The 15,000-nt window shown below is 44.1% G+C and overlaps 1 pseudogene; it reads left to right on the forward strand.

The window, feature by feature from the left end:
* LOC127658055 (eomesodermin-like) overlaps window positions 1-3,933 on the forward strand; it is a 7,674-nt pseudogene extending 3,741 nt beyond the window's left edge.
* Window positions 3,934-15,000: the final 11,067 nt, after the last annotated feature.

Raw genomic sequence — 15,000 nt, forward strand, 5'->3', positions numbered from 1 at the left:
GAACCGGATTGTCGAATTGTTGTTGAAGTTAATATTTTTAGATCTATGCACTCCAGCATTGATTTGCAATATTATAAGAGGAAATTAAACATCTCAGATTAAACTCAATATTATTTTATTGATATTTATGAATAATTCTGTCATTTCTAGTGATGCTGAAGACGCTTTTGTGCCCGACAATGAATTAAAGGACGATTAAATCATTAAAGCTTCATTAAAGGAACCGGTCAAGTGTTTGGGGTAAGTGTGCCTCTGTGGAGATGCCCGGGGAAGGATCCGGTTCTGCGCTGTCCTCACACGGAGATGTAGAGGACGGGAAAGTTTCACCGATCATTTGTGAAGATGAGCTGCTCGGTACCGGTCGGTACATATTAGATGGACTCGGTTCGAACCGATATTTCATGATGAGCGCATCCCAACACACACAGGAGAATTCCAGCCCGTGCTCCTTGTTCCCCTACACGAGTCAGACCGGATCCATGTACGCCGGTTCGGATGGATCGCGGTACGCGACGTCGCTCCATTACGGTTCGGTTCTGCCGTCCACGGGATTCTGTCAGTCTCTATGTGCAGGACGCAGTGAGTTCGGCACAGGGTATCAGTTTGGACACGGTGTTGGAAACACTTACCACTCGTATCAAGGTCCCGGGTCGGGAATCGGTTCCGCGGGACGGAGAGCGCAGGTGTACCTCTGCAACCGGCCGCTGTGGCTCAAATTCCACCGGCACCAAACCGAAATGATCATCACCAAACAGGGCAGGTGAGTCGCCCATTACAGAGCCATTTAGAGTCACATTATTTTATTTGGGAAAGTTGTGAAGGGTGAAACAGAAATAGATATAAGTATTGATAACAACAACGAGTTGATCAGAACCGATTTGGAGATGATGCATAAATCGATCCTTTCATTTTCTGGACAGGCGGATGTTCCCATTTCTAAGTTTCAATATAACCGGGTTAAGCCTGATATCACATTATAATGTGTTTGTGGAGATTGTTCTAGCCGACCCGAACCACTGGAGATTTCAAGGCGGGAAATGGGTCACCTGTGGGAAAGCCGACAATAATATGCAAGGTATGGACGACTACACAATGATACATTAAAAGCGTGTTAATATCATTTATCATTTATTATTATATTTGCAGGAAATAAGATTTACGTGCACCCCGAATCCCCGAACACCGGCGCGCACTGGATGAGACAAGAAATTACTTTCGGGAAACTGAAACTAACGAACAACAAAGCAGCAAATAATAATAATAATAATAATAATAATAATGCACAGGTAAAAATGTAGGCTACTCATGTTTATTTGCTTTTAGGGGACTGAACAATTACTGAAAGATAAAACAATGCAGCCTGTATTTTTGATAAACTGTTTAAATGTTTGCTTGTTTTTTGTTGTTGTTGTTGCATCAATTAGACTTATTTTTTGTTAAATAAATAAATAAATATATAAATGACCATGAACACAGCTGCATATATTGCTTTATAGTGCTTTAAATGCTCTCATGCATGGTAATAATTTCATTGTGTATTTATTTGTAAACAATTATTGATGGTTAAAGGAATATTCGGGTTCAACACAAGTTCAGCTCAATCGACAGCATTTGTGTCATAATGTTGATTAGCACAAAAATATATTTCGACTCGTTCCTCCTTTAAATGTGTGTTCCAGTGAGACACTTCCAATGCAAGTCAATGGGGTTTAATCTGTAAACATTAAAATACTGTTTCACAAGTATAAACACAAGACATAAACAATATGTGTGTTAACATGATTTTACTGTCATTAAATCACTTAATAACCACATCTGTGTGAAGATATAGACCATTATACAACTCCGTTGCCATGACGATGTAACGCTGTAAACCCTGTAATCCTGTAAAAATGTCAAAATACAGTAACTTTACAGCTCAAATAATACATGAGTTTTATAAAATTATAAGCGTCACATTTCTGCCTTTAATAAACTCTCCAAAAATAAACCCCATTGACTTCCATTGGAAGTGTGAGGGGCTGTACACTAAAGCCTATTGGCTATCTATAAAAATGGGAGGAGTCGTTCGACATGTCCCGCCCCCAGTTCCTGTTTCGGTAGGAAATACGTCAAAACAGCAAATCGAACAGCCTCGACAAGTCACGACTTAAATTTCGACTCGTTCCTCCTTTAAATGTGTGTTCCAGTGAGACACTTCCAATGCAAGTCAATGGGGTTTATTTTTGGAGAGTTTATTAAAGGCAGAAATGTGATGCTTATAATTATTTAAAAGCACTTACATTAATTATACGGTTCAAGCTTGTGTATTATTTGAGCTGTAAAGTTGTTTAAGTCGTCATTTAACAGGATTACAGGGTTTATGGCGTTACATCGTCATGGCAACGCAGTTGTATAATCGTCTATATCTTCACACAGATGTGGTTAATAAGTGATTTAATGACAGTAAAATCATGTTAACACACATATTGTTTATGTCTTGTGTTTATACTTGTGAAACAGTATTTTAATGTTGACAGATTAAACCCCATTGACTTGCATTGGAAGTGACTCACTGGAACACACATTTAAAGGAGGAACGAGTAGAAATTAATTTATGTGCTAATCAACATTATGACACAAATGCTGCTGATTAAGCTGAACTTGTGTTGAACCCGAATATTCCTTTAAAAAATCTGTAGCCTGTAATTTGGATAAATAATGTGCATTCGTGACATTGCATGTTATTTGTGTGATTTCCACTTATAAATACATACGTGTGACATAAATGCAATATTGTCATCTCTGTGTGTCTTATAAGCGGATGATCGTCCTTCAGTCTCTACACAAGTACCAGCCGAGGCTTCATGTGGTTGAAGTATCAGATGATGGCACCGAGGGCACAGGAAGAGATCCGAAAACTCAGATCTTCACCTTTCCCGAGAACCAGTTCATCACCGTCACGGCATATCAAAACACAGATGTACGTCTTTCCAAACATTCAAAAACACGGACTGCAAAAACATGATATACTCCAGTTGACCTCCGTGTTATTCTTTTCCTTCCAGATCACTCAACTCAAGATTGACCACAATCCTTTTGCGAAGGGTTTCAGAGACAATTATGATCTGTGAGTAGTCGTGTTGTCTTTGCAATCACTGGTTTATCACTGATATATTATATTGTTCAAATCGCTCCATGTTTGCATTGCAGGATTTATACTGTTCCAGAGCGGGAAAGACTTACACCATCGGCGACAGATTCCCCTCGCACTCAACAGATCTTCCCGAGCGCACGCTACACCATGCAACCCTTCCTGCAGGACCAGTTCGTCAACAATCTGACTCTGAGTCGCCTTTACAACGGTGAACGGACAGTGCTGCATACAAACGGCATGTTATCGCCTCAGGAGGATGATGCTGGTGCCACACAGAGGTGGCGGCTGTTGACTTCCGTCCAACAAACTAGCGCCAGCAACTTAGAACTGACCGCATACGAGGGCGATTATTCCAGTTCCCTGCTGCCGTACAGTTTCAAATCTGTACCCCTGCAGAGCCCTCACACTCTTGGCTACTATTCAGACACCGCTTTTGCATCTGTGACTGCAGGATGGGGACTGCACGAGGCTCCTACACGAGAAAAATGCCCTCTGGCTTGCCATGGTCACCCAGACCGAGTCCCACAAACTTCACCGGTGAACAAACGCCTGACAAAGACAAATCCAGAGAGGAACGTGCGTTTACTCAAACTGCAGGCTGGATGGAGACCGCAGCGTCGCTGAAACCTCCGGACTCTGAACCAAGTATTTACTCGGTCGTATGCAAAAGGAGCAGAACGTCTCACGGCGAGTCCTCCCCAACAATCAAGTGTGAGGACTCGACAGCTTCAGAAAACAAGGACAGCTGGTCCTCCGCCAGGGGTGTTGGCTATTATGCGTTCTATGCCGGTACCTAAAGTGGCTTCGGAGGGTCATTAATTAGCTTTTCTGTTGCTCCATTATTGAGCTTGTAATGTTGATATTCAAATCTCTATGTGTGCTGAGATATTTCAAATGTAATCCATGAAATCCCCAATGATTTGATAGTTAACTGTGGCTCTTCAAATCTGAGTTCAATCATCAATTTACCCGATATTCTTCCCTTTGTAATTTATTAAAGCTCACCCAGAAGTCAACGGTTCCTGTGAATGTGGAAAATGATGTGGTGTATGTATTATATGACTCCTGTGTTCTGCATGGGTACCTTTTATTTCTTAAAGGTTTTTAGGGGCTCGGTCAATGGCATGGTAGGGGCTTGGCAATGGGGGCAAGGGCTCAGGTAATGGGGCACAGGGGGCCAGTCAATGGCAGGGTAGGGGCTCAGTCAATGGCGGGGTAGGGGCTCGGACAATGGGGGGCAGGGGCTGGGACAATGGGGGACAGGGGCACAGTCAATGGCAAGGTAGGGGCTCAGTCAATGGCGGGGCAGGGGCTGGGACAATGGGGGCAGGGGCTGGGACAATGGGGCGCAGGAGCTCAGTCAATGGCGGGGCAGGGGCTCGGACAATGGGGGGCAGGGGCTCGGTCAATGGCGGGGTAGGGGCTCGGACAATGGGGGCAGGGCTGGGACAATGGGGGACAGGGGCTCGGTCAATGGCATGGTAGGGGCTTGGGCAATGGGGGCAAGGGCTCAGGTAATGGGGGACAGGGGCTCAGTCAATGGCAGGGTAGGGGCTGGGACAATGGGGGCAGGGGCTGGGACAATGGGGCGCAGGAGCTCAGTCAATGGCGGGGTAGGGGCTCAGTCAATGGTGGGGCAGGGGCTCGGACAATGGGGCCAGGGGCTCAGTCAGTGGCGGGGTAGGGGCTTGGACAATGGGGGGCAGGGGCTCGGTCAATGGCGGGGTAGGGGCTTGGACAATGGGGGGCAGGGGCATGGTCAAAGGGGCGTAGGGTCTCAACAAATCACGTGATAAGATGCGCGGATTGACGGTCTCAGACGCGGAGGCAACTGAGATTCGTCCTCCACCACCCGGATTGAGGCGAGTCACTACACCACCATGAGGACTTAGAGCGCTTTGGGAATTGGGCGTTACAGATTGGGAGAAAAAGGAGAAAAAGGAATGGTTTCGTTGGAGGACCTCAGGGGATGTACCTGTGATGGTGTACCTCTAGTAAAGCCATTTGGGTAACACAATTGTACCTATTATGTACCTTGAAATGTACATTTGTATCTTTTGTTCCTCTATGAACAAAAATGAACCAGCACAGCACCTTGTTTCTAACAGTGAGGTACCTTATGGGTGGAAGTCGTGCCCCCTTTCTGAGTGGGCCCAACCAAAATCTTTCTAGCAAGTCAGTCCACAGTTGGCCATCTTTGAAACGCTCTCATGAGAATATTTCCAGTCATGCCAGTGCAGCGCCAGTCTACTTGAATGGAAGAAATGTGAAGCTTATAATTTTATAAAAGCAATTTTATAAAAACGGATTTTAATTCTTCTGTTAAAACGTGTGTATTATTTGAGCTGTAAAGTTGTTTAAATCATCAAGTGGTTACAGGGTTTACAGTGTTACGTCGTCATGGCAACGGAGTTGTATAATCATCTATATCTTCACAGTGCGTGATTTAATGACAGTAAAATCATGTTAACACACATATTGTTTATGTCTTGTGTTTATACTTTTGAAACAGTATTTTAATGTTTACAGTTTAAACCCCATTGACGGAGCAGGTTGAGCAGGACCGGTTACAGTGGTGCCGTGACCCGGATGGGAGTGCGGTTTAGGGGCGTGAGTGTAACGGGAGCCAGCTGGTACGCTATAGCTGTGCGGTATGTGTATACCTCACTCCCCTGGCCTCAAGAGGTGCCTCCTCAGTAGCGCACTGCGTCCCATGCCAAAGACCCCGGTTCAAATCCCGCTCGTAGCGGGTTGAGCAGGATCGGTTACAGTGGTGCCGTGACCCGGATTGGAGTGAGGTTTAGGGGGGTGAGTGTAACGGGAGCCAGCTGGTATGCAATAGCTGGCTTGACTGGCTCACACTGGCAAAGAGGAGATAAATAAAGTGGGTGTATCAGGAAAATGTTGTCCAATCAATGCGCTTCATAACTTCCTGTTGTTCCCCAATCGATGAGAGTTAGAGGAAGTTGAGGAGAATGATGTTGACTTTATCAAACATCTTCATCACAGCAACTCCCTCATACTGTAACTGCAACAGATCCTACACAACACAGACACACATGATTATGCTTTAGAGCCGTTTATCCTGAAGAAGGGAAATAAGCAGCATTAAAGCATCAGCATGTTGAGCTCAAATGAGCAGGTCTCTGTGTAAAGACTGAAACATGCCAGTTCTGATCCGCGTCACCTCGGCCCCTAGTATTAAAAGCAGAAGGTCAGTCTTAGGATGTGTGCTGGTTGTCATGGCGACAGTAAAGTTTGTCAGCTGCACACAAGAATCAACAATCAACATTTGAGAAGTGTTGCACTGTTGCACTTTGCAGGTTTCCTGCAACTATTCCTGTGCAAATACATATGTGTGAATGCACCTTTTCACTGTGTGTGTGTGCGCATGTGTGTGAGAGAGTGTGTGTGTGAGCGTGTGTGTGTTCATGTGTGTGTGTGTGTGTGTGTGTGTGTGTGTGTGTGTGTGTGTGTGTGTGTGTGTGTGCGTGAGTGTGTGTGTGTGAGCATGTTCATGTGTGTGTCAGCGCATGTGTGTGTGTTCATGTGTGTTTGTGTGCGTGTGTGTGTGTGAGTGTGTGTGCATATGTGTGTGTGTGTGAGCGTGTGCATGTGTGTGTGAGCGCGTGTGTGTGTGTGTTCATGTGTGTTTGTGTGCGTGTGTGTGTGTGAGTGTGTGTGCATATGTGTGTGTGTGTGTGTGCGTGTGAGAGTGTGTGTGTGTGTGTGTGTGAGTGTGTGTTTGTTCGTGTGTGTGTGTGTGTGTATGTGTGTGTGTATGTGAGAGTGTGAGTGTGTGTGTGTGTGTGTGTGTGTGTGTGCGAGCGTGTGTGTGTGGTGTGTGAGAGTGTGAGTGTGTGTGTGTGTGTGTGTGTGCTGAGCGTGTGTGTGTGTGTGTGTGTGTGTGTGTGAGTTTGTTCGTGTGTGTGTGCGTGCGTGCATATGTGTGTGTGAGTTTGTGTGTGTGTGTGTGTGCATATGTGTGTGTGAGTTTGTGTGTGTGTGTGTGTGTGTGTGTGTGTGTGAGTTTGTGTGTGTGTGTGCATATGTGTGTGTGAGTTTGTGTGTGTGTGTGAGTGTGTGTGCATATGTGTGTGTGTGTGTGTGTGCGTGTGAGAGTGTGTGTGTGTGTGTGTGTGTGTGTATGTGTGTGTGTATGTGAGAGTGTGAGTGTGTGTGTGTGTGTGTGTGTGTGTGTGAGAGTGTGAGTGTGTGTGTGTGTGTGCGAGCGAGCGTGTGTGCGAGCGTGTGTGTGTGTGTGAGTTTGTTCGTGTGTGTGTGCGTGCGTGCATATGTGTGTGTGTGTGTGTGTGTGCATGTGTGTGTGAGTTTGTGTGTGTGTGCGTGTGTGTGTGTGCATATGTGTGTGTGAGTTTGTGTGTGTGTGTGCATATGTGTGTGTGAGTTTGTGTGTGTGTGAGTGTGTGTGCATATGTGTGTGTGTGTGTGCGTGTGAGAGTGTGTGTGTGTGTGTGTGAGTGTGTGTTTGTTCGTGTGTGTGTGTGTGTGTGTGTATGTGTGTGTATGTGAGAGTGTGAGTGTGTGTGTGTGTGAGTGTGTGTTTGTTCGTGTGTGTGTGCGTGTGTGTGTGTGCATATGTGTGTGTGAGTTTGTGTGTGTGTGTGCATATGTGTGTGTGAGTTGTGTGTGTGTGTGTGTGTGTGTGTGTGCATATGTGTGTGTGAGTTTGTGTGTGTGTGTGCATATGTGTGTGTGAGTTTGTGTGTGTGTGAGTGTGTGTGCATATGTGTGTGTGTGTGTGCGTGTGAGAGTGTGTGTGTGTGTGTGTGAGTGTGTGTTTGTTCGTGTGTGTGTGTGTGTGTGTGTATGTGTGTGTATGTGAGAGTGTGAGTGTGTGTGTGTGTGAGTGTGTGTTTGTTCGTGTGTGTGTGTGTGTGTGTGTGTGCGAGCGTGTGTGTGTGGTGTGTGAGTGTGTGTGTGTGTGTGTGTGTGCGAGCGAGCGTGTGTGCGAGCGTGTGTGTGTGTGTGTGTGTGCGTGCGTGCGCATATGTGTGTGTGAGTTTGTGTGTGTGTGTGTGTGTGTGTATGTGTGTGTGTGAGTTTGTGTGTGTGTGTGTGTGTGTGTGTGTGTGTATCAGTGTACCTTGAGAAATGTTTTGATAAAATAATCAGAAGTCATTGCAGAGGTGAATTTTATGTGAGTGTTTGTTTGTATTTTTTTGCTCATAGTATTCAAACGAGCTAAAATCATCTTCACCATCTTTATTCAACGCTCCTTTTCTAAGTTTTACCATCCACATAAAACAACAAACATCATTAAATGCAGAATATATCAAACAATTGTTCAATTCTGAAGTCTTCACTGTTCTCTGTCAGTATAATACGTTGTTTGTTGTTTTTGAACCAACAAGCCTTTTATAAATGTGTGAAGTTTACTGACCACATGGCAGAGAAGGAAAGCAAAAGGCCTTCAACTGCGACAACAACCAGCATTAATTGAACAGCTGTGAGAATTTTAAACAGTTTAGTAAAGAGCAGAAGGTGGCATGGGTTAAGAGCCACAACAGGTGCTGGCACTGTGGGCGTGGCCACCATTGATGACCTCCTGCCCAACTTGTAACAGGAAGCATCTTCTCATCATGCACGAGGTGAATAATCAGAAGCTTCAGAGCAATTCCCATCATGCAGTGCAGTGTTATATGTTATAAAATGAACATTCATGGATGTGCCATCAGGTGCGCCATCTTCCAGAGGATAAACCCCTTCTAAGATTCATCTGGAGAGACATGCAGAGAGACAGGCCACCAGATTTACAGATTTCCATTGCACCACAGACAGCGGCGGCGTGCTGGAGTGAACTGAACCACATGGGAAAACAAACACATCAATGAGCAGCATTATAGACTGACTGATTAAAGGGACAGTGCACCCAAAAATTTAAATTCTGTCATCATTTACTCACCCTCATCCCAGATGTGTATAACTTTCTTTCTTCTACAGAACAACATATGAGGATTTTTAGAAGAATATTTCAGCTCTGTAGGTCAATACAATGCAAGTGAATGGTGACCAGAACTTTGAAGCTCCAAAAAGCACATAAAGGCAGCATAAAAATAATCAATTCGACTCCAGTGGTTTAATCCATGTCTTCAGAAGTGATATGATAGGTGTGTGTGAGAAACAGATCAATATTTATGTCATTCTTTTACTATAAATCTACACTTTCACTTTCACATTCACATTCTTCATGCCTATCACCACCTACTGAGCAGGGAGGAGAGTTTATAGTAAAAAAAAAGACTTAAATATTGATCAGTTTCTCACCCACACCTATCATATCACTTCTGAAGACATGGATTAAACCACTGGAGTCGTATGTGAAAGTGAAAGTGTAGATTTATAGTAGAAAATGACTTAAATATTGATCTGTTTCTCACTCACACCTATCATATCACTTCTAATCCATATTAAACCACTGGAGTAGTGAGGATTACTTTTATGCTGCCTTTATGTGCTTTTTGGAGCTTCAAAGTTCCATGTGGAATCAACAGAACTGACATATTCTCCTAAAAATCTTCATTTGTGTTCTGCAAGAAGAAAGAAAGTCATAGACAGATGGAATGAGGGTGAGGAAACGATGACAGAATTTTCATTTTTAGGATATCTCCTGCGGGGCGAGCCACATCACCGTCGCCTGGATCTGAGAGAGCAGAGTTATCAAACACGAGTCCAAACACACCGATAGCCTCGTAACCGAGTGTTCTGATGGATCCGTGTGTTACCTTGACGACAGCTCTCCATTTTTGGTACAGATACTGCAGTCTGCGTCTGTATTCTCTCTGCTGCAGGTAACGCCTCCAGTGAGACTGAAAAAACAAAACAACACATACATTTGTTGTATTTTGTCACACAAAACTATGATAAGACTTGGAATATATGGTTCATATGGACAAGGTTTATGGTGCGTTTAAGTCCTTTTTGGAGCCTGGCAGATAAACATTCTTCTAAACATCTCCTTTTGTGTTTCACCCACACATGAAAAAAGTCATATGGGTTTGGAACGATATGAACATTTGTTGTGGTGCTCTATCTCTTTTATTGAGCAGGTAAGTTTCACCTGGAGAGTGCGGGCAGCTGTCAGTCGCCGCTACAGTACTGCACACGGCCTGCAGGGGGAGCCACAGCATTACACACACACAGGAATATTCTGGGTTCAACAATTCAAAAAGTTAAATTCAATTGACAGCATTTTTAGCATAATATCGATTATCACAAAAGTTAATTTCGACTCGTCCGAAAGCACAAATCTGTGTTCCAGTGAGATAGACACACACACACACACACATCACACACACTTACACATCACACACACGTACACTCACACACACACTCTCTCACACACTCACACACACACACTTACACATCACACACACTTACACACTTACACACACACACTTACACATACACACTTACACATACACATACACACACATACTTACACATACACACTTACACATCATACACACTTACACATCATACACACTTACACATACACACTTACACATACACACTTACACATCACACACACTCACACACACACACTTAAACGTCACACACACTTACACATACACACTTACACATCACACACACTTACACGTCACACACACTTACACATCAAATCAAATCAAATCAAATCAAATCAAATCACTTTATTGTCACACTACCATGTACACAAGTGCAACAGTAGGTGAAATTCTTATGTGCAGTTCCGAGCAACATAGCAGTCATGACAGTGACGAGACATATACCAATTACAATAAACAACATACTTACACAAAACAATTTACAAATCAGATGTACACATACTTACACAACACAATAATTATATACAATGCAGAATATAGAACAGAATATACAATACAATAAGTGGGAGTATATGAAATATATATGTGTATATATATATATAGCAGTTGTATTGAGGAGAATATGTTGACAGTCCAGTGTGAGATTATAGATTAATAAAGTGCAGTGCTAATTATTGATCCTGATAGATCAAGAGTTCAACAGTCTGATTGCTTGGGGAAAAAGCTATCATGTAGTCGGCTGGTGCGGGTCCTGATGCTGCGATACCGCCTGCCTGATGGTAGCAGTGAGAACAGCCCATGACTCGGGTGACTGGAGTCTCTGATGATCCTCCGAGCTTTTTTCACACACCGCCTGGTGTATATGTCCTGGAGGGAGGGAAGCTCACCTCCGATGATGTTCCTGGCAGTTCGCACCACCCTTTGCAGGGCTTTGCAGTTGTACGCGGTGCTATTGCCGTACCAGGCGGTGATGCAGCCAGTCAGGATGCTCTCTACAGTGCTGGTGTAGAACCGTGTGAGGATGTGGTGGTTCATTCCAAACTTCCTCAGCCGTCTCAGGAAGAAGAGGCGCTGGTGAGCCTTCTTCACAACGGCCTCAGTGTGGACGGACCATGTGAGTTCCTCAGTGATGTGGACACCGAGGAACTTGAAGCTGCTGACTCTCTCCACCGGTGCTCCATTAATGGTGATGGGGCTGTGTTCTCCGTCTTTCTTCCTGAAGTCCACAACAAGCTCCTTGGTTTTACTGACGTTGAGGGAGAGGTTGTGCTCCTGACACCAGCGTGTCAGAGTGTGCACCTCCTCTCTGTAGGCTCTTTCATCATTGTCAGTGATCAGACCTACCACCGTCGTATCGTCAGCAAACTTAATGATGGCATTGGAGCTATGTGTTGCCACACAGTCATGTGTGTACAGGGAATACAGGAGTGGGCTGAGAACACAGCCCTGTGGGGCTCCAGTGTTGAGGGTCAGTGATGAGGAGGTGTTGCTGCCCATTCTAACCACCTGACGTCTGCCTGACAGGAAATCCAGGATCCAGCTGCACAGCGAGCTGTTTAAGCCCAGAGCCCGGAGTTTCTCATCAAGCTTGGAGGGCACTATGGTGTTGAATGCTGAGCTGTAGTCTACAAACAGCATTCTCACATATGTGTTCCTTTTTTCCAGGTGGGAGAGAGCAGTGTGTAGTGTAGATGCAATGGCATCATCAGTGGAGCGGTTGTTGCGGTAGGCAAACTGCAATGGGTCCAAAGAGGGGGGCAGAACAGAGCAGATGTGATCTCTGATTAACCTCTCGAAGCATTTGCTGATGATGGGGGTCAGAGCAACAGGACGCCAGTCATTTAAGCATGTGATTATAGCTTGCTTCGGTACAGGCACAATGGTTGATGTTTTGAAGCATGTGGGGACTACAGACAGGGAGAGGGACAGATTGAAAATGTCCGTAAAAACACCAGCCAGTTGATTCGCGCACGCTCTGATGACGCGGCCCGGAATGCCGTCTGGACCCGCGGCTTTACGGATGTTCACCCGTCGGAATGATCGGGTTACATCCACAACAGAGACGGAGAGTGAATCAACCTCTGTAGCGTCAGCAGCGAGTGCTCTCTCCGCGAGGGCGGTGTTACTGTCCTCAAAACGAGCATAAAATGTATTAAGTTCGTCCGGGAGAGATGCAGCGGTGTTCATGGCGGAGACTTTATTCCGCTTGTAGTCCGTGATTGTGTTAATTCCCTGCCACATACTTCTGGAGTCAGTGGTGTTGAACTGGCCTTCAAGCTTGTGCCTGTACTGGCGTTTAGCTGCACTGATAGTGTTACGGAGGGCATAACTGGCTTGTTTACGCTCCTCCGTGTTAGGAGAATTAAAAGCGGAGGTCCGCGCAGTGAGTGCCGCGCGAACACTTATACATACACACACACACTTATACATCACACACACTTACACATCACACACACTTACACATCACACACACTTACACATACACACACACACTTACACATACACACTTACACATACACACTTACACATCACACACACTCACACACACACACTTAAACGTCACACACACTTACACATACACACTTACACATCACACACACTCACACACACACACTTAAACGTCACACACACTTACACACACACACTTACACATACACACTTACACATACACACTTACACATCACACACACTCACACACACACACTTAAACGTCACACACACTTACACATACACACACGTCACACACACTTACACATACACACACGTCACACACACTTACACATCACACACACTTATACATACACACACACACTTATACATCACACACACTTACACACACACACTTACACATACACACTTACACATACACATACACACACATACATACACATACACACTTACACGTCACACACACTTACACGTCACACACACTTACACATCATACACACTTACACATACACACTTACACATCACACACACTCACACACACACACTTAAACGTCACACACACTTACACATACACACTTACACATCACACACACTCACACACACACACTTAAACGTCACACACACTTACACACACACACTTACACATACACACTTACACATCACACACACTCACACACACACACTTAAACGTCACACACACTTACACATACACACACGTCACACACACTTACACATACACACTTACACATACACATACACACTTACACATACACACACATACTTACACATACACACTTACACATACACATACACACTTACACATACTTACACACATACTTACACATACACACTTACACATACACATACACACTTACACATACTTACACATACACACTTACACATACACATACACACATACTTACACATACACACTTACACGTCACACACACTTACACACACATACTTACACATACACATTTACACATACACACACATACACATACACAAACATACACATACACACTTACACGTCACACACACTTACACATCACACACACTTATACATACACACACACACTTACACATCACACACACTTATACATACACACACACACTTACACATCACACACACTTACACATCACACACACTTATACATACACACACACACTTATACATCACACACACTTACACATCACACACACTTACACATCACACACACTTACACATACACACACACACTTATACATCACACACACTTACACATCACACACACTTACACATCACACACACACTTACACATCACACACACTTATACATACACACACACACTTATACATCACACACACTTACACATCACACACACTTACACATCACACACACTTACACATACACACACACACTTATACATACACACACACACTTATACATCACACACACTTACACATCACACACACTTACACATCACACACACTTACACATACACACACACACTTATACATCACACACACTTACACATCACACACACTTACACATCACACACACACTTACACATCACACACACTTATACATCACACACACTTATACATACACACACACACTTATACATACACACACACACTTACACATCACACACACTTACACATCACACACACTTATACATACACACACACACTTATACATCACACACACTTACACATCACACACACTTATACATACACACACACACACACACTTACACATCACACACACTTATACATACACACACACACTTATACATCACACACACTTACACATCACACACACTTATACATACACACACGTCACACACACTTACACATACACACACGTCACACACACTTACACATCACACACACTTATACATACACACACACACTTATACATCACACACACTTACACACACACACTTACACATACACACTTACACATACACATACACACACATACATACACATACACACTTACACGTCACACACACTTACACATCATACACACTTACACATACACACTTACACATACACACTTACACATCACACACACTCACACACACACACTTAAACGTCACACAC

The sequence above is a fragment of the Xyrauchen texanus genome, chromosome 17, assembly GCF_025860055.1.
Source record: "Xyrauchen texanus isolate HMW12.3.18 chromosome 17, RBS_HiC_50CHRs, whole genome shotgun sequence".
Lineage (NCBI taxonomy): Eukaryota > Metazoa > Chordata > Actinopteri > Cypriniformes > Catostomidae > Xyrauchen > Xyrauchen texanus.